Source organism: Danio aesculapii, chromosome 4 (assembly GCF_903798145.1).
Source record: "Danio aesculapii chromosome 4, fDanAes4.1, whole genome shotgun sequence".
NCBI classification, from domain to species: Eukaryota; Metazoa; Chordata; class Actinopteri; order Cypriniformes; family Danionidae; genus Danio; species Danio aesculapii.
This window is the reverse complement of record NC_079438.1, coordinates 24,383,020-24,404,034: the sequence shown is the minus strand read 5'-3', so window position 1 is coordinate 24,404,034 and position 21,015 is coordinate 24,383,020. Positions and strand designations below refer to the sequence as shown.

The window sequence follows — 21,015 nt, the reverse complement described above, 5'->3', positions numbered from 1 at the left end:
AGGTGTTGCTAAGTGGTGGCTAGGTGGTTGCTATGCGGTTGCTAAGGTGTTGCTAGGTGGTTGCTATGCGGTTGCTAAGGTGTTGCTAGGTGGTTGCTAGGCGGTTGCTAAGGTGTTGCTAGGTGGTTGCTAGGCGGTTGCTAAGGTGTTGCTAAGTGGTTGCTAGGTGGTTGCTAAGGTGTTACTAAGTGGTTACTAGGTGGTTGCTATGCGGTTGCTAAGGTGTTGCTAGGTGGTTGCTAGGCGGTTGCTAAGGTGTTGATAGGCGTTAGATAAATCTTTATAATATTAATTATTAAGACATTAAAATAACAAAATTAAGTGATAAAAATAAAAAGATAAAAGCAGCATTTTGCTAAATATATTAGTCCTTTATTTGCTTTATATCCTGCTCTATATGTGTTGTTTTATATTCTTTTATTGATTTTGAATTTTTTTTTTTTTTTATTTCATTTCTTGCTGCATTCGTTATTTAGTGTTTGAATATTGAAACAAATAACCACGGCCATGGCTTAAATGGTTATATTTTACCATCAAATTGTAGAATATTTTTATTCTTTATTAGTGAAAGTGCCGCTCACTTTTCTCAAGGCCTGTCCAAACACATGTTTCTGCCACTACAATACAAATGCACTATTATTGTTACATTATCATTGTTTAATGTTCTGTGATGTTCAGAGAGTTGAAATATATTATTTATTCCTCCTCCAGTCATTTTCAATCATCACGTTACATTTTGGTCATTTTATCTCTAAATAAAGTTTAGGCAGAACCGCGCAACATGTGACCTCTAAATAAATAAGCTGCTGTGACATCTACCTATATTTAGCACCCCTGTTTGATAGAGCAGCATAGTGTTCAGTCATGCGGTTGCTTTCGCTTTTATGAACATGATAAAACTAGTTTCAGCTTTTGTTTAAATTTAATTGAACAAAAAGAGCCGTTTTTTACCAAGGCAACTACTGATGTGTTTTGTGTTTCACAGAGATTTGTCACAGCACAACAGTGTAAAATGAAACCGTATCCATGCTGTCTGGCCCTGTTTGGCACAGAATGGAGAGGTTCAGCATAAAGATTGATTCAGCATGATAGTAGAAAAGCGGTTATTGTTAGCACCATAACAGTATATATCATAAGTGATAATCTATATAATGAATAAGCTTTTATTAATAACAGCATTTGGAAAAAATCCTCTGGAAGTGTGGAGGCGAGCTTCATCACATCAACAAATAATAACAACTGCCTGTGTGTGATTTATACCTTACATAAAGATTGTGTATAACATAGTGCCTAATGTTGTTTTGTTGGTTCACCTTTTGCTATTGAAGCAGCTCTAAAAATGTTTTTTGATCACTATTTTTAGGTGAGAATTGGCCCCAATACTTCAATCACAACAGTTTGTCCATGTCCATGTGAATTGGACTGACCCTAAAATGGCCACAAAAGATCTCTTAGTAGCCATGATTGGAAGGAACACCCTTAGTAAACACTGCTGCACTGGCAAATGTTCAAATGCCTTCAGAGACAAAGCAGCTAAGCCACAACTGGACTCCAAATAAGTCTCTGACATCATCGGTACGTTTTTTTTCCTAAAAAAATATTCTGTAAATATTGTCATATTTTAAGACATTAAAAACAAAAATATACAAATATAATTCTATAATTACACTCAGGACTTTGCTATCTACTTTAAAAACTATGTCAGGCCTTGAGATTTAGCATTAAAATAAAATTGTCAATTATTTCTCAGAGTATAAGTCACTTCTCAGATAGAAAAAAATAAATGAGAAATTTCAAATAAAATAGGTCTGCATAAATGGTATTAATTAAGTATTAATTATGGTCAGACATTTATACATTTATGAATCTAAATCAGTGTGTTATGTGGAGTCAAGTTTAATTTTTGCTTTATGAGTTATTAGCTTTGTTAAACAGTTTATAGTCATATCCTAAATCAAATATAAAGTTAAAATTTTTAAACAACCCATGGCTGGTTTGGGTACTGCTGAGTGCTGTGGCTGGGGGGGGGGGGGGGGGGGGTCTTTTGCTCTCAGATGTGGTTATGTCTAAATATGTTTCTTTTTCTTATCTCTGACAGTTTACATCAAAAATTTATAGAATGTTGAAGCCAGCCAAATAAGGAAGCCCATCTCCCAAAAATGCACTGATTAAGTGCAAAATGACAAAAAGACACCACAATTTTGTGTAATTTTTTGGAACTTTGTGTGTGAATATTTTTTATCTGCTCATATAATGAAAACAATTCAAATCGAACAATGTTGAAACAACAGGACATAATTTTGTGTCCCTTTTTTAAATCAATATTTTCAGCGGTTTGTGCACTAATGCTGTTCTCTAATATAGGTTGCACAAAAATTAAGGTGTCAAGGTGACTTTTCATAAGACAGTAACAGATACAAAAGAAAAGTGTACATTTAGGATTCCATTAAAATCCCATATACTTGTCATATAAGTCGTATTAGACAATCTGATGGATTCCTTTAGGTTTTAAGGTTCCAAAAACAAATAGGAATTTTAAATGGAATCCTATACAGAAATCCTATTGGAATTTCTAACATATTTTGGAACCTTTCCTAAAGGATTCCAATTGGATTTCTTTATAGGATTCCATTGAGAATTCCAGGTGGAATTTCCACGTGGGGTGCGTGCGTACAATTCTGAACAGTATCTCAAGCATAAACATCAGACATCCACTAGACTGTTCAGAGCTGACTCCAGACCTATGAAACGGATCCACAATCAAACAGAAGACACATACTTAAAGTATAATCTGTTTCTTATCCGAGGCTGAGTGTAGTCTCAGCCGTCTTTATCAAAACTGGTTAAAAACCGGTATAATCTACATTCAGGCAGTTATATCCTTACTACACAAAGTCTATCTTGAATAAAAAGTAGAATCACATAAAAAAAAATTACCGTAAAAACAGCAAAATCCCTTAAGACATTTTAGATAGTATTAACTCTTAGAAATAACAATGGAGACAGTTGCTTTCGGTCCTCAGCCCTCAGCTCCACTCAAGGTCTCCGTGACCTCTGACTTAGTTTGGTGGCTCCTGAAAAAGTTATAAAGAGACAGGCAAACGCACTGAACATTCTTATATTAAGCAATGTGTTAACTTATTCATTAATTAAAATCAATTCAAAGTTAATTACTCATTCAAACAATCAAATAATTATATAAAAATAATGAGAAACAAGATGATGAGGAAAGGATAAACGTTGATTCATGCTGAGATGGATAGGAAGGTAGAAATCTGAATCCTCCATGCTCTACAAAAGTTGGCTTACACGCCCAAACAGGAACTTGAACCCAGAAACGTCAGATGAAAAGTCTGACGCTCTACCGACTGAGTTATCTGGGATCACTGGGGCATTAGCTTAAATTTAAGAGTAGCAGCGTGCACTGAAAAGTGGGCTGTATAAAACAGGTGGCAAGAGGGGGGCGTGATGCCAATGTCACCGTAAGGAATCCTGCCGTGACCCTGATTCAAAGCGGGGTTGCTGCGGCCATAATGCAGAGTACTAACCACAATCCGATCACGGCGAGTTACCGGACAGCCGTTGTGGCACCGGTGCGGCATGTTCCTCCCTCTGATTTGCCCCTTTCGGTTCAGTGAGCGCACGCTGTTGTTTTTCTCCTCCTACCACACGACGCTTTTCCCAAGTAACGCTGGAATTGCAAACAATTGATGACTGTTGCAAGTTTAAAAAGGAAGAGGAAGAGCACGTGGTCTGCAGGACTCAAACCAGCGCGAGAAGACCCCAATGAATTTCTAATGCATGACCTTAACCACTCGGCCGCAACTACAAGACTGCCTGTGCTGTCCATGTCCTCATGCCTAGTACACATGTTGTGCATCCAGATGAAACTTTCAGCAAGCGATAGCTCACTGGCAAAAGCTGTGGCTCCACAAGAAGAGCCTTACACGTCCGAGCAGGGACTTGAACTGGACCCTCAGATTAAAAGTCTGATGCTCTACCAGAGCTTCAACACTCGCCATGAGTTCCTAGGCCGCTCTGCTCACAATCACAAATCAATAACAATTATACTCTCACATAAGGTCATTAACTGCGTCACGCATATAGGTGTTCTAACCTGATTGTACAAAACACAGATAGACTAGGAAAAATTTCCACGTGGGGTGCGTGCGTACAATTCTGAACAGTATCTCAAGCATAAACGTCAGACATCCACTAGACTGTTTAGAGCTGACTCCAGACCTGTGAAACAGATCCACATTCAAATAGAAGACACACTTAAAGTATAATCTGTTTCTTAACCGAGGCTGAGTGTAGTCTCAGCCGTCTTTATCAAAACTGGTTAAAAACCAGTATAATCTACATTCAGGCAGTTATATCCTTACTACAAAAAGTCTATCTTGAATAAAAAGTAGAATCACCCTCAAAGAATTAACCGTAAAAACAGCAAAATCCCTTAAGACATTTTAGATAGTATTAACTCTTAGAAATAACAATGGAGACAGTTGCTTCCGGTCCTCAGCCCTCAGCTCCACTCAAGGTCTCCGTGACCTCTGACCTAGTTTGGTGGCTCCTGAAAAAGTTATAAAGAGACAGGCAAACGCACTGAACATTCTTATATTAAGCAATGTGTTAACTTATTCATTAATTAAAATCAATTCAAAGTTAATTACTCATTCAAATAATCAAATAATTATATGAAAAAAATGAGAAACAAGATGGTGAGGAAAGGATAAACGTTGCAGAGTACTAACCACAATCCGATCACGGCGAGTTACCCGACAGCCGTTGTGGCCCATGTGCGGCATGTTCCTCCCTCTGATTTGCCCCTTTCGGTTCAGTGAGCGCACACTGTTGTTTTTTTCCTCCTACCAGCGCGACGCTTTTCCCAAGTAACGCTGGAATTGCAAACATTTGATGACTGTTGCAAGTTTAAAAAACAAGAGGACGAGCCATGGTCTGCAGGACTCAAACCAGCGCGAGAAGACCCCAATGGATTTCTAATGCATGACCTTTACCACTCGGCTGCAACTACAAGACTGCCTGTGCTGTCCATGTCCTCATGCCTAGTACACATGTTGTGCATCCAGATGAAACTTTCAGCAAGCAATAACTCACTGGCAAAAGCTGTGGCTCCACAAGAAGAGCCTTACACGCCCAAGCAGGGACTTGAACCCTGGACCCTCAGATTAAAAGTCTGATGCTCTACCGACTGAGCTACCCGGGCTCCATGGCTGTGCCACGCAAGTAGGCAAGGTTTAGGGTTGTGGTCGGCGCAGACCTTTACACTACACAAAAGTTTACCGTGAGGTGGGGTTTGGACTTGTGGTTGGTGTAGATGTTGCTAAAACACAACAGGTTACTGTGAGGTTGGGTTTATGGTTGTTGTAGGTGTAGACGTCAGTAAAACGCAGTAGTTTGGACTCCATGTCATGTGGGAGACATTAAAAAGATCAATGACAACTGCAGAAGGTCTTTCTGTTGTTGTGGCAATAAATGGAGACTTAACCATTGAAACGATTCCTTCCATGCCTTAGAAGCGTGACTTGATCAATGCTTACCTACACAGCATGCTGGCATCAAAGGTCCCGCTGCTCATATCGAATCCCTAGTCTTCCACACTTTAGGAAATGTAAACATTCAGGACGTGCCATTAGCACAGCCTGCACTAAAAGGAAGCTGGAGGTTACGGATGGCATCAAAGAGTGCAACGCAAATGCCACCTTGAAAAGCCTGCCGCGACCCGGATTCGAACCGGGGCTGCTGCGGCCACAACGCAGAGTACTAACCACTATACGATCACAGCGAGCTACGGGACAGCCGCTGGAGCCTCGCTCTCTGTCATTCGTCTTTGAAAATGGAGGGCCCCCAGGGCAGTCAGTTGCCGTGCGCTGATTTTTGTTGCTTTTCCCTACCAGCACATCCCTTTTCCCAAGAAACACTGGGGTTGCAAACAATCAAGGAAAGTCGCAAACTAAATCCTGCGCGTAGCCTGGACGTAGTCGGCAGGATTCGAACCTGCGCGGGGAGACCCCAATGGATTTCTAGTCCATCGCCTTAACCACTCGGCCACTACTACGAAGCTTGACCTTTCCATTGTGCTCTTGCCTGGCGCATTGGCCGTGCTGCCCGATGACATGTAGAGCAAGCAAGAGCTCACCAGCAATAGATGTCTCTTGTAGGGATGGTATGCAGTTTAGCCCAAAGAATGACCAGTCTGTCAGAGGAAGAAGAGCCGGAGTCAGAGATTTAAATAAATAAATAAAGTTTACTGAAGATAGTTTGCAGTTACATCAGCAGAAGCCAGCTTCAACACTCGCCATGAGTTCCTAGGCCGCGCTGCTCACAATCACAAATCAATAACAATTATACTCTCACATAAGGTCATTAATTGCGTCACGCATATAGGTGTTCTAACCTGATTGGACAAAACACAGATAGACTAGGAAAATTTCCACAGGGGTGCGTGCGTACAATTCTGAACAGTATCTCAAGCATAAACGTCAGACATCCACTAGACTGTTCAGAGCTGACTCCAGACCTGTGAAATGGATCCACAATCAAATAGAAGACACACACTTAAAGTATAATCTGTTTCTTAACCGAGGCTGAGTGTAGTCTCAGCCGTCTTTATCAAAACTGGTTAAAAACCAGTATAATCTACATTCAGGCAGTTATATCCTTACTACAAAAAGTCTATCTTGAATAAAAAGTAGAATCACCCTCAAAGAATTAACCGTAAAAACAGCAAAATCCCTTAAGACATTTTAGATAGTATTAACTCTTAGAAATAACAATGGAGACAGTTGCTTCCGGTCCTCAGCCCTTAGCTCCACTCAAGGTCTCCGTGACCTCTGACCTAGTTTGGTGGCTCCTGAAAAAGTTATAAAGAGACAGGCAAACGCACTGAACATTCTTATATTAAGCAATGTGTTAACTTATTCATTAATTAAAATCAATTCAAAGTTAATTACTCATTCAAATAATCAAATGATTCTATGAAAAAATTGAGAAACAAGATGGTGAGGAAAGGATAAACGTTGCAGAGTACTAACCACAATCCGATCACGGCGAGTTACCGGACAGCCGTTGTGGCCCATGTGCGGCTTGTTCCTCCCTCTGATTTGCCCCTTTCGGTTCAGTGAGCGCACGCTGTTGTTTTTCTCCTCCTACCAGCGCGACGCTTTTCCCAAGTAACGCTGGAATTGCAAACATTTGATGACTGTTGCAAGTTTAAAAAGGAAGAGGAAGAGCACGTGGTCTGCAGGACTCAAACCAGCGCGAGAAGACCCCAATGGATTTCTAATGCATGACCTTTACCATTCGGCCGCAACTACAAGACTGCCTGTGCTGTCCATGTCCTCATGCCTAGTACACATGTTGTGCATCCAGATGAAACTTTCAGCAAGCGATAGCTCACTGGCAAAAGCTGTGGCTCCACAAGAAGAGCCTTACACGCCCGAGCAGGGACTTGAACCCTGGACCCTCAGATTAAAAGTCTGATGCTATACCGACTGAGCTACACGGGCTCCATGGCTGTGCCTCGCAAGTAGGCAAGGTTTAGGGTTGTGGTCGGCGCAGACCTTTACGTTACACAAAAGTTTACCGTGAGGTGGGGTTTGGACTTGTGGTTGGTGTAGATGTTGCTAAAACACAACAGGTTACTGTGAGGTTGGGTTTATGGTTGTTGTAGGTGTAGACGTCAGTAAAACGCAGTAGTTTGGACTTCATGTCATGTGGGAGACATTAAAAAGATCAATGACAACTGCAGAAGGTCTTTCTGTTGTTGTGGCAATAAATGGAGACTTAACCATTGAAACGATTCCTTCCATGCCTTAGAAGCGTGACTTGATCAATGCTTGATCAATGAAACAGCTCCTTTAAACTTTGACTTTTTGAATGTTTGCAGAGCCAATAGGAGAGGTGGAGGCATCGCTGCCCTGTTTAAAGATGTCTATGAGTGTAAATAAGTGTCATTTGGTGACTTTTTATCTTTTGAATATCTGAGTATAGTACTAAAAGGTGCTCCACGTATCTTACTGATCATTATCTACAGACCTCCAAAATATTCTCCAGCTTTTATTGATGATTTTACAGAGCTGTTATCAATAGTAACCTCTGAATTTGACTATTTTACCATTGCTGGGGATTTTAATATTCACATTGATAATCCAGAAATCAATGCTGTAAAAGAACTGATGACTGTTTTGAACACTTTTGATCTGACTCAGCATGTTCAAGGACCCACACACAATCGTGGACACACTCTTGATCTACTTATAACTAAGGGTTTACACATTTCATCAACTGTTGTTAAGGATGTTGCACTATCTGATCATTTCTGTATTTTCTTTGACATATTGATCACTCCAGCTATTAAAGACAGATCTGTCTCTGTCAGAAAGAGATTCATAAATGAGAACACTAATGAGCAGTTTATGAAGGTCATATCGCTAGCACCAAGTATATCTGCAGACTCTGTTGATTCTACCTTGATTTGTTTAACTCTAAAGTTAAGAATGTCATAGATGACATTGCTCCTGTTAAAGCCAAAAATATAACTAGCAGCCAAAGGGGATCTTGGACTAGGTCCCCAAGAATACAAATAACGAAAAGACAGTGCAGAAAAGCTGAGCGTATGTGGAGAAAGACGAAACTAGTAGTCCATTATAATATCTATAAAGACAGTCTTCGTGCTTTTAATATGGAACTAAAAACTGCTAGGGAGACTTTCTTTTCAAGCCTTATAAACAGCAACGTAAACAATGCTCGTAAACTCTTTGCAACGATAGAGAAACTCACAACCCCCCCCCCCCCCCCCCCCCCCCCCCCACCCTCCGAGTCGGATTCCCAGTGAGCTACTCTCTGAAAGCAAATGTAATGAGTTTGCTCATTTCTTTACTGACAAGATCAATAATATCAGAAAGGCAATCAGCTCATCCAATCAGCCAAGTTGTGTCGAAGTCAGACTAGCTCAACCACAACTTAAGAAATCAGACATTATGTCCGATTTCATGGCAATTAATGGCAAAATCTTAGAAGAGATCGTGCAAATTATGAAAACATCAACCTGCAGTCTTGACACGCTCCCTACACCATTCTTTAAAACGGTGTTTACCTGTTTAGAAATGGATCTTCTAAAAATGGTAAATGCTTCACTTCTCTCAGGGATTTTTCCTAACTCACTTAAAACTGCAGTTGTTAAACCCCTCTTGAAGAAGAGCAACCTGGATAACACCATATTGAGCAATTACAGGCCCATCTCAAATCTCCCTTTCATTGGCAAAATCATTGAAAATTTGTTTTTAACCAGGTTAACGAGTTCTTAAACTTCAAGGGGTGTTTAGACAATTTTCAATCTGGTTTCAGACCACATCACAGTACAGAGAGCGCCCTTATAAAGATAATCAATGACATCCGCCTAAATACAGATTCAGGCAAACTAACAGTGCTGGTACTGCTTGATCTCAGTGCCGCATATGACAGTGTCGATCACAGCATACTTCTGGATAGGCTGGAAAACTGGGTTGGGCTGTCTGGGACAGTCCTCAAATGGTTCAGATCTTACCTTGAAGGAAGAGGTTACTATGTCAGTATAGGTGACCATAGGTCGAGGTGGACACCCATGACATGTGGAGTCCCACAAGGCTCGATTCTGGCACCACTCCTGTTCAACCTTTATATGCTCCCTCTGAGCCAAATAATGAGAAAAAAACAAATCTCCTCCCACAGCTTTGCTGATGACACTCAGATCTACCTAGCCTTACTGCCTAATGACTACAGCCCCATTGACACCCTCTGCCAATGCATTGATGAAATTAACAATTGGATGTGCCAAAACTTTCTTCAGTTAAACAAAGAGAAAACTGAAGTGATTGCATTTGGGAACAGAGATGAGGTTCTCAAGGTGAATGCGTACCTTGGCTCTAAGGGTCAAACAACAAAAAATAAGGTCAAGAATCTTGGTGTGACTCTGGAGTCAGATCTGAGTTTTAATAGTCATATCAAAGCAGTTAGTAAATCAGCATACTATCATCTCAAAAACATTGCAAGAATTAGATGCTTTGTTTCCAGTGAAGACTTAGAGAAACTTGTTCATGCTTTTATCAGCAGCAGGGTGGATTACTGTAATGGCCTCCTCACTGGCCTTCCCAAAAAGACAGTCAGACAGTTGCAGCTCATCCAGAACGCTGCGGCCAGAATTCTGACCAGAACCAGGAAATCAGAGCACATCACACCTGTCCTCAGGTCTTTACACTGGCTCCCAGTTACATTCAGAATAGATTTTAAAGTATTATTACTGGTCTATAAATCACTAAATGGCCTAGGACCTCAATACATTATAGATATGCTCACTGAATACAAACCTAACAGATCACTCAGATCTTTAGGATCAAATAAACTAGAAATTCCAAGAGTTCAGTCAAAGCAGGGTGAATCGTCTTTCAGCTACTACGCCCCTCGCTGCTGGAATCAGCTTTCAGAAATGATCAGATGTGCTCCAACATTAGGCACGTTCAAATCAAGACTGAAAACACATCTGTTTAGCTGTGCCTTTACTGAATGAGCACTGTGCTACGTCCGACAGATCGAACTACTATGTTTTTCTCTTCTTTTAAATTCTTTTATAACACATTTTATCAGCTTTTATTTTATTTTATTTTTACTATTTCTATTATTTGTTTTTATTTCTCTTATACTTGTTTCTTTTATTCCTGTTTATGTAAAGCACTTTGAATTGCCACTGTGTATGAAATGTGCTATATAAATAAACTTGCCAACTTGCCAAAATAAGCACTCGTTACAACCGAGGTCTGCAGAAGAGCATCTCTGAACATCAGCATAAGACCACCAGGGGATTCAACCAGGGATTCCTAAACCTTTTGATAGCTTAACCCTCTTTATCTATAATATTAATATGAATAGTGCCCTTAATGACCACCCTCTCTAAAGTTAGGGAATTGTCAGATAAATTAACTATTTACATAATATAAGTTTTTTTTTTTTTTTTTACATGTTCTGATTTTATCAGCTTTTCATTAACTCATGATGAAACTCGTGACACGTTCAATATAAAAACTGCTGCTGATACGAGTGCCATGTCTGACATAAAAGTGCGTCAAAGTTAAAGTGAAAACACTGCTTCAATTGCTATCAGTGACCCAAAAAAGTTGTAGTAAGTATATATTTACTGAAATGTTTTTAATTAAAATTATTGATAAATTAGGTAAATATCTCAATCATGTTACAAATTTACAACCCCAAAACAATGACGTGTAACAGGGTTGAGTGTGATTGAGTTTTTAAAACATTTAGTCATTTAGCAGACGCTTTTATCCAAAGCGAAAACAAAATGACCTCTGCTCCTCCTGTGGTTTAAAAGAGAAGGCCCACATGGCACCAATTAAACAAGAATATGTTATATTGTTTAAAAAAAAAAATCATATTCCATCTTAGTTTTACGTTACGGAGTTGAATTGTTAAGCTTAACCGTACCCTTCCTAACTCTACTGAACATCAAAAAATGTAAATAAATTTAAATTTATCTTGGCTTCTTTTGCATTATGCTGTTAAAGAGAGCAGAATTATGTCATTTCAGTCTGTGATGTCAAGAGTGGAGTCTAAATTGCTATAAGTGGAGAATTGCTGGCGTGACGGGTTTTAGTTTAATTTGAGGGACATGACATTGCAGCCTTTTTTTAAATAAAAAAATCTTATTTTTTATTTTATTTTTGTTTATCAACAGAAAAGAACACAAATAAATAGTTGTAGAACTGAAAAAATATTAGACACTGTGTGCCTTTTATAAAAAAAATTTCTGCATGCAATTTCAAAGAAATGCCTCGGGGACATGACAAATAGCTTGGTTTGTGACAGAAATATTATATTGTTTTATGCTAAATATGCTTTAATTAACATTTTCATTCATTATAACGTACAAGGAAAATCAATGAAAATGCTATTAAAGTTTAATTTTAGTCAACGACTAAATTAAAATTTTACCGAAATTTTACCGAATGCAATGCATTTTTTTGGGTTTAAACGATGAGTTTTAATGAACTGCTAATATTTTAGAGTTTTTAAACTGCTAACACTTTGCAGTTTCGAAGTATGCCTTTCTGTATGACCAAACTTACGGAGTTTCTGTCTGATCGAGGCTAGGGTCACAGATTTTGATGGTCACAGAATATAGTGTAGGCTAACACAGGCGCTGCATTTATCGCAAACAGTGCAAACATTCAGTGCAAATATCCACTGTGGTATAGCCTATTATTTCTTGTTACTATATTGAATCGCGCGAGAACTACAAAGACTATTTTTCCTTTTAAATAATAGTTTAGTTTCAAATACATCTTGGACATATTAGGATTTGTGCTGAATGAAATGGGTAGCAACTTTACTTTCAGTTTCACTTGACGTGTTTAACTAAGCTATATTAAACTATTGAGATTATATTTGTAAATTAGAATAATTTTATTATTATTATATTTGTTACGCTTGTTCTGTTTATATTAAACGATAGCCAGTTGTAAAGCGAGAGCAACCAAAACATTGTTAAAATGCGACTTATATGTGACGTATCATTTTAAAAAACAAAAAAATATGTTGTAGCGTGCTAATATATATATATATATATATATATATATATATATATATATATATATATATATATATATATATATATATATTTCGGCACTTTTTTCTGTCCTGATGTAGGCGCTCGAATAAGATCAATCAAAACAGGCCACCCCATATTTGAGCCCTCGCAAGTCGCGACTCCTAACTCCTTTCCCGCTTTAGCAAGTTAACTGTTTGGCATCGGAAGTTTTATAAGAAAAATAGGAAACTCTGTTTGAATGAATTTATTACTGTAAAGAAATCAATACGACTGTCGGTTGCCACGAAGGGCAATTGACACAACCGGCACATACTTTGGCAGCAAGCCTAATAGGTAAAGTTTACTTTTCCTACTCTTTGTTGGCTACATGAGTCATTGTTCTAAATGCATTTTAATGTAGAACATGTAACATAAATATATGAAAAACAGACCCCCCCCCCCCCCCCCCCCCCAAAAAAAAGACCAAAACACCAAACTGCCCTGCAAAATAATACTGCTGTTTATTCCTGATGTAAATAAAATAGTACAGATCTTGGAAATATCATGCAATTTTTGCGTTTTTATGTATTTAAAATAGAACTAAGGGTGTGCAACAAATTAAATGATAACAGCAACAAAAAAAAAGGAAGCAAAACTTTAGGAGAGGGCCGGACCAACATAAACAACTTTCTGAGTGGCAGGTGTCAGCATCAAATTACTTTTAAAAAAAGTCTGGCATTGCTTCTTGTATAATATAAAAAGTTAAATTCAAAGACACTGGCATTCGCTCTCAAAAACACAAATTAACAAAATATGGCTTGTTTTCAGCTTACTTTTACACAGAACAGTAACAATATTCTTAAAGGTTGCAAAAAGGCAGCTTTAAAAATCAACAAGACTAAGAGGTAAACTGAACTGCCTCACACAGTCTCAGAGCCTCTTGGTATATGTCTGTACCAAATGTACTGCTGCTCATCAATGGATCAATACTCTCATTAAGCATAGCCAGCAATGAGTCCTGGAGAGAAGTGGGGGATTCCAGGATTTCAACACTCTGAACATCATCTGGCTGTGGTACAGGACCATCCCAATCTACTCCCCAGTAAGTGAAATCAGTCTAAATAAAACAGACACACATTATGAAATTCCCCTGTGAACAATGTCATTATTTTGAGGTTATGCTAAACAAAACAGCATCAGGCTACTAACTGGATCATTTGGAGTCTCTGTAGTTAGAAGCTGGCCTCCTATCCACAGCTGCTGTGGAGAACGGTTTCCCTCAGAGGAGAGAGGGTGATTATCCCAAGTTCTCCGAAACAGATCCAGCTGCATGTTGATTCGAGGCAGCATCACATAGTGTAGGCATACAACATGCATTTCATTTTGAATGTCCAGAGTGCCACTTTCTTCAAGGCATTGCAACGCAGCATAATAACTTGAGGTGACAGCACACCAGATGTCCCGCCAAAGACGCTCAATCCTTTGGTTGTGTACACTTCTGCCAGTAATAAAACTTGTATTTTCTAGAAAAGAAAAAAAATAATTACAATACAATACATACATTACCAGGCAGCGAGGTGACACAACAACTGAAGAAAATAGCAGAAAGATGTAATCAACACAAGACTTCTATGATGTTCTTTCAAGAGAACAAAAATCCAAAACATAGGTAAAATATGGTATTGTTAAAGTAAGTTAAGCTGGTCAATTATCTGACATAATAAATGGTCCCATGTTTCTGGGACTCAGCATGTAGCAGGCTAATCAGAAGCCTTGGTTGAGAAAGACCTTTTGTCTTGGGTGTTATATTGTTGTTCTTCAGACATCAGCCTGGCTTATGTGCTTCATAACAACCCTCTGCAGATGGAGATGAGCTGAGTCCCCGACCTTCTTGCTCTGCTTGAAACTGTGGTCTACAGCTGGAACGGGGCAAATGTAGGCAAGTTTTGGAACAGTTATAGACCCTACCAATATAGGGTAGCAGACATAATTGATACTGGAGTGTTTTAGTATTAGATTGTGTGGTTGAATTTGGACTGAACTCACCAGATCTCTTTGAGATGAGCATTTGCACAGAGTAGGGATAGGTGGTTCTTAATGCACTGCTGTCTATCAAAGGGTGATAGTCAAATTGTGTCCACTTGGCTAGGAAATGGCTAGGAAAGGCAACATGTGCAACTGGTGGGGAATGCAGGGCCAAAACATTCGGTTTGCAAGCAGAAATAAAATTGATATGGATTGAGCATTGGATAAGGTTTTACAGATTGATGGTGAAATCTCAGATGGATAACTGCAACTGACTTTCCTTGATGTAGCTTGATCATGGATAGACAGATCACTAGCAGACTGGCCAAATGGCTCCTTATAATGGTTGAAGAATGCATCCTGCGATCTTGTAATTGGACCAGACTTATTAGAAATAGAGTTTGCCCATTGTAACACATGGCTGGTGAGCAGCAAAACGTTGTACACTAGCAAAACTCTATCAGTTGAAAACAGCTGTGGCTGCATCTTGAAAAGTAGACAACATTATAATAAGAAGCTGCTGTAATACCATGCCATGCAAGTTAAGGTCACTGAGTGGGTCTTGGGACTTGCAGATGGTTCTGCAGTGCAAGTGATGGATGACGATAGTAACACTCTGTGCAACTGTTTGACAAGTTCCATAAATGGTTTAGCATAATCAACAGGCGGAGATAACACACCATTCAATCTGGTCATTTGTCACATGAATGCATGCACAAGAACGGGATCAAGAACATACTTCAATAGCATGTATTTAACAGAACACAACTCAAAAACATAAGGCAGTGTGGAGTATTCAAACAGGTAATGTAGCTTATAATAGCAAGCAATGTTTTTTTTGTTGCAGGATAGCAGTGGAGACCAAGGCTGCCAAGTGGACAAAATGGATGAAGATGACAGGGGATAACGAGATTACAGATAGGGACTCGTTGAACTATCCCTTTATGTGATTTAGGCTTTTGGGAAGCAACACATTGTATTCAAAATAATAACATTAATAATTTTAATAATATTACAAAAATATGTATTGTTACATAAAAAATGTATATAAAACAACACATGCACTTATGACCTATACTTTATGAGTACCTGGTCCACGAAGAGGGTGTTCCAGCATAAACCGGGCAACTTCCACATTCTCTCCACCCTTGTCGCTTCTTACCCTCACAGGTAAGCCAAACTTTTCAACAGCGGCAAGAAAGCAACTCAACACAGTTGTTGCCCGATTGTTATTGCTGGCTCTCAGAAAGACTATTTTGCGGCTGTACCCATCAATACCTCCATGAATTACAATTCGCCAACTGTACAAAAACAGCATTCCAGCATAATGTGAACATTTGTAAGAAACCTTTTATTGCCAAGTTTGTTATGCTTTATAAAAAGTTGAAGAACAAATAATACTACAAAGACATTTGTAAGAACAACATATAAATTGAGTCTCACTTGATCAGCTTGTGATTTCCATCAATGTGCCACAGTTCCAATGGTGCTCTTACACAATAGGATCTTCTTTGTATGATGTTGAGTTGAACCCCTCGTAGAGCTGTCCCCAGGGATCCACTGCTTTAAGCATTGCTAACAGCCTTGATCGTTGTACTCTAGTGGTGACAAAAGTGTTTGAAATGAGCATATGTAAAAAAAAAAAATCTGTTGTAGAATACACTTAAAAGGCATTTAGAGTACAGTTAGAAGGTTTTTGGTGGAAGAAGAAAGAAGAAAACAAATACTAATATATGAATACATGAAAACATGAATAGGGTGTTCAGTATTTGGTGACAGGGTCATTAAAATAATATTTGCTTTGCATCTGTTAATAACACTATTTAGAGGTAAACAATGCTCATAAGCCTTTACCTAAAGCTTGCAAAAAACCAGTAGCAACTCTGTAGCCAGAGTTTGGGAACTGCGAAATGAAGTCTTCAAAATGTTTTCTCAGGTCCTCATCAGAGATATCACTGTAGGCCTGTCTAACTGACAGATTGAACTCACGGAGTCTTCTCTTGACAGTCGATTTACTCACACCCAGCAATCTGGCCATGTCTGGAACTGAGAAATGCAGCTCAAGCAGGAACTCTAGCTGGTCATAAGTGACTAATAAAGTTGGACGACCTCTTTCCCCAGAACGTAGTGCTGGAACTCGAAATCGTGCAGTTGAGTCATTCATGTTAGCTTGTAAAAGACCACAAGCTCTGGATATTTTCTCAATTGCCTGGTCAATACACTCATGAGGCATATCAATACACTGCAGCAAAAATTCCATAATGTTTTCTGCCTGCCGGAGAACAATTTCAGTTTGTTCTGGTGAGTTTTGTGCAAGATTTTCACTGAGGTGGTTTAGGAACCCCCCCAGCACTTGTCTGATGTCATCAGAAAGTCTACAAAAATATAAAAAATAAATAAATAATAGTATTAAACACAGAGAGAGCGAAAGTAATAGAAAGTGGCTATCACTCTGTTATACAGTTGTCAGAATGGTTTTGGGTTACTCCTGGCTGACCTAATAAACTACCGGTTATGTATACTTGTTGATGACTTTAAACAACTAGAATTCATAGGAATCGAAGAAGTGTGAGTCGTATAGAGGAGATAATTTGAATAAAAGATAATTACAAAGAGAAGCGTTCTGGATTCATAAATTAAAATCTCTTACACCAAGAGGAATAAATAAGCAGTTGGACCTTTTTGTGTTTCTTTAACAGTTTGTTGTTTAGCTATAATATTTTGAATCATGGATTTTGAAAATGTAGTGATACAAATAATGAGATGAAAATTGTTATTTTTATGTCGGAATTTCATTGTATTGATGTACAGTAGACATGAATAAGTGAATGATAATAATTGATATGCTATTTTGCTGTAAATTATGTTTTTGATGTTGAGGGTAATTATTTTTTGTGTGGTTTATTATAATATATTGAAATAAAAATAAGATGTGTTTTTAATTATCGAGTGGCCGTCTAACTAATAACGAATATGATGTGGGACTATTGAAGCGGTGGAGTGAGAGAATTGTGTCACAGGTTTTTCTGTTCTCTAAACTTAGGACGACGACTTAGCAAGTAGGCTTACGTAAGTATATACAGCAAAATAGTGGTAACAACAAAATAGTGATAATAACAAATATACATGAAAGTTTTTTTTTTGTCTGAATAAACTTACGTTAAACCTTCATTCATTTCTGCAAATGAATGTCAACAACGGTATGAGGAAGTTGCGTCCTTTTCCGGTTTGTGGTCGGATTGCGATAGGCTACTTATTTAACCCTGCTGCATAAAATGTTGAAATTAACATTGGACAGGTTGCTAAATGGTAGATAATTTAACAGCGACTAAATCATTAATATAAATAATTATTTTTGTAGCGTATTGTTTATTTATTAATTGATGATTTTATTCATGTTTAACTTGTTAAAACCCTGTTAAATTCATCGCAACAGGTTGTTTGGTCTACACTGTTAAAATCAGTGTCACTGTACAGTCTGTTTTCTAATTTCATATGTTGGACTACTTGCATGTGAAAAAATAATATGTCTAGGCCTAAATAACTTAAAAAAGGACTAGAAAAATATTTTTTTTTGCCATTTTTTTAATTGCAAATAACGTCCAACAACACAGGGCACATCCAAATAATACAAATAATAATTATACTCACAACAATAATAGAAACTTAGCAACAACAAAAAATAGCAAAAATCACAAATGTGATATTGAGTTTATCCAACAGTTAAATAAACACGAAGTTAATATTCTCAGACAACATATTGGCTATTTTGTTGATATATATATTTTTTTTTAGCAAACTGCAAACACAGCCACGGCGCTGTTTTGCCTCTAAGCAATATGACATTGTTTCGTGTTGAATTATCAACCGTTTAAATGAGCAATGATTCAATTAATAGTGACATTCTGCCACCTACTGGCGATTTTACTTTAACATTTAAAGCACATTTTCACACACACACACACACACACACAAAAAATAAATAATAAAAAATAATAATATAATAATAATTATATATATATATATATATATATATATATATATATATATATATATATATATATATATATATATATATATATATATATATCAAATAACAGTAGGCTAACGTTTTAGGATTATACACTGTTTTGGTTATTTATTTTTTATTAAATGGTCGGGGTTTGGTTAATAGAAAATATTATTACAATTTAAAATAATTATTTTCTAGTTTAATATACTTTGTTTATTTATGTGATGCAAAGTTTAATTTTTAACATTTTTATGTCGCCTGATAATTCAATGGATTAACGTTGTGCTATTAAATAAGTTTTTCAATGATATTTTTACAGGATTGATTGATTGATTTGAATCCTGGCAAATTATTATCAAAAAAATAAATTTTTTCAACATAACATTATTGCTGAATAAAAATATAAATTTTCTTTCTAAAAAGAAAGAAAAAAAAGAATAAAATAAGTTGTTTTTTTCTTCTAAGAATCGTATTCCGTTTTAAACGTAAAATGAAGACAGGTGCTTTAAAAATAACACAATAATGGTTAACGTAATTTTCTATTTTTCTAATATTTTTACAGCAAAAGTATCAGATCTAACAGGCGATTGCGATCGATGAGTTGGTCATCACTGATATGCTGTAGGCTACATTAAACATGTAAAAAAATAAAACACAATAAGACTCAAATGTAAAACGAATTTAAAAAGGATTTTATAAAACTAAATGACATGATTATACTAATAAACTACCTAAACTTTACTTCCGGAGACATTTGTTATTTATCTTATACATTTTTATACGTTTTTATGCTATCTTGAAAACAAATATCATTATATATTAATATATTTATGTTTAATTTGCAGAACATTATTGTATATTGTATAAGTTAGCCGGCAAAAAGCTAACAGCCGTACTAAAAACTGCTCAAAAATATATATTTTTAAAAAAAAGGTAGACGCAGATGTCATGTAACAAGTCAGACGCTGATGTCACGTCCATTGAGAGGAATGTATGAAGGGCAAGAAAATTGTGCACTGGCTCACACACTGCACTGAGCCGTGTGAGCAGCGTGTTATGATACGTGTTAGCGAAAAAATAAATAAATAACTTCACTGCTACACGTGAATCACGCGTAACGTCTGGCTTGACACTTTACTGCCACACGTGATTTACGTGACATCTACGTCACGCCAACGTCACGTCTGATTCTTAAATTGCATGGATTTAATAGCAAAAAAAAATATTTTTTTAAGACGTCAGTGAGACGTTCAGTGAGACGTTCGGTGAGACGAGTGCACGTTGCAGCGTCAGGTTAAAGAGCTTGGAGGAACGCCATAGTTTTGGCCCTAATGGCCTTCCATATTAAGACGTATCATACACGTAAATTTTTTTGCAATTTTCTTATGTGCGTCGCCGCCTGAAATGGTTTTTATATGACGTCGCCGCTACCTTGACGTCTACCCTCCCATTCACTCCTATTCAAAATTCGACACATTGAGGCGGCGACGTTAGGGGTCGACTGCTCCTTCTCCTTCTCCATGTGAGGCTGAGAAATGGCACTATCCACTCGCCATATATCCACTCACCATAGAAAACAAGTCCCGCACGCGCACCTTATCATCTGTGCGCACGATGTACGCTCTCGCGAGCGAGGTCATGCCTACAGCGCGAGCGCGATCAGTTCTCTCCGCTCGCTCGCTGGTTCTTCTCTCTGCTCGCGCGAAACATTTTGGAATTTTGTCAGTCCTGGGGCGGGACTTGGTTCACTTGTTATCTCTAACGCTATTGGCTACCTTCCCTTTTCCGGAAGTTAGTCGGGATTGGATGCTTTGATGATCAATTAAGACCTCAGGCGGGAAAATCCGTAATTCGGGTCACCGTGGCATTGAATTAACGTTAGAAGATGGAAAATCAAAAAGAGGTATGTGGTGGTGATTATTACCATGTAATGTTTACTTTGCTTACGTGTTTGGATACTGAAAGTGTTCAAATTAGCTGACCTTAATTAGATTTCTGTTTGCTTCACGAACCCAGTTAACATTGACTCGTTTTTAGATGTAACATTAATATATGGCACTATTTATTTCTTATAACTGATAGTTCAGTTACCTTACCTTACATGTACTGATTTTATGCCATATACTGTACATGCAGTATATACATGTGCTATTTTAGACCTTAGATTTATTATTGTTTTTTCTATTGAACACAGGCAGAGTTGCAGAATGCGGCCAGGCATGTTGTTAATCTTTTGCATAATGCTCTCGCTGCAACCGAATCAAGCTTTTCCTCATCGGGGATGAGTAAGTTAATTGTGTTGTGCTCATTTAGTTTTGAATTGAGACAATATAGACTATTTCTATTTTATTATTTATTTCTATTATTTCTGCAGACGAAG

The 21,015-nt window shown here is 37.7% G+C and overlaps 1 protein-coding gene and 2 non-coding genes across 3 annotated transcripts in view; 1 reads left to right on the top strand and 2 right to left on the bottom strand.

The window, feature by feature from the left end:
- LOC130223487 (gastrula zinc finger protein XlCGF57.1-like) overlaps positions 1-21,015 on the top strand; it is a 150,727-nt gene that overhangs the window by 78,677 nt on the left and 51,035 nt on the right. The window lies entirely within an intron of this gene.
- Positions 5,155-5,227, bottom strand: trnak-uuu (transfer RNA lysine (anticodon UUU)). The gene has a single exon. It is a non-coding gene; the product is annotated as a tRNA-Lys (tRNA).
- Positions 5,998-6,079, bottom strand: trnas-aga (transfer RNA serine (anticodon AGA)). The gene has a single exon. It is a non-coding gene; the product is annotated as a tRNA-Ser (tRNA).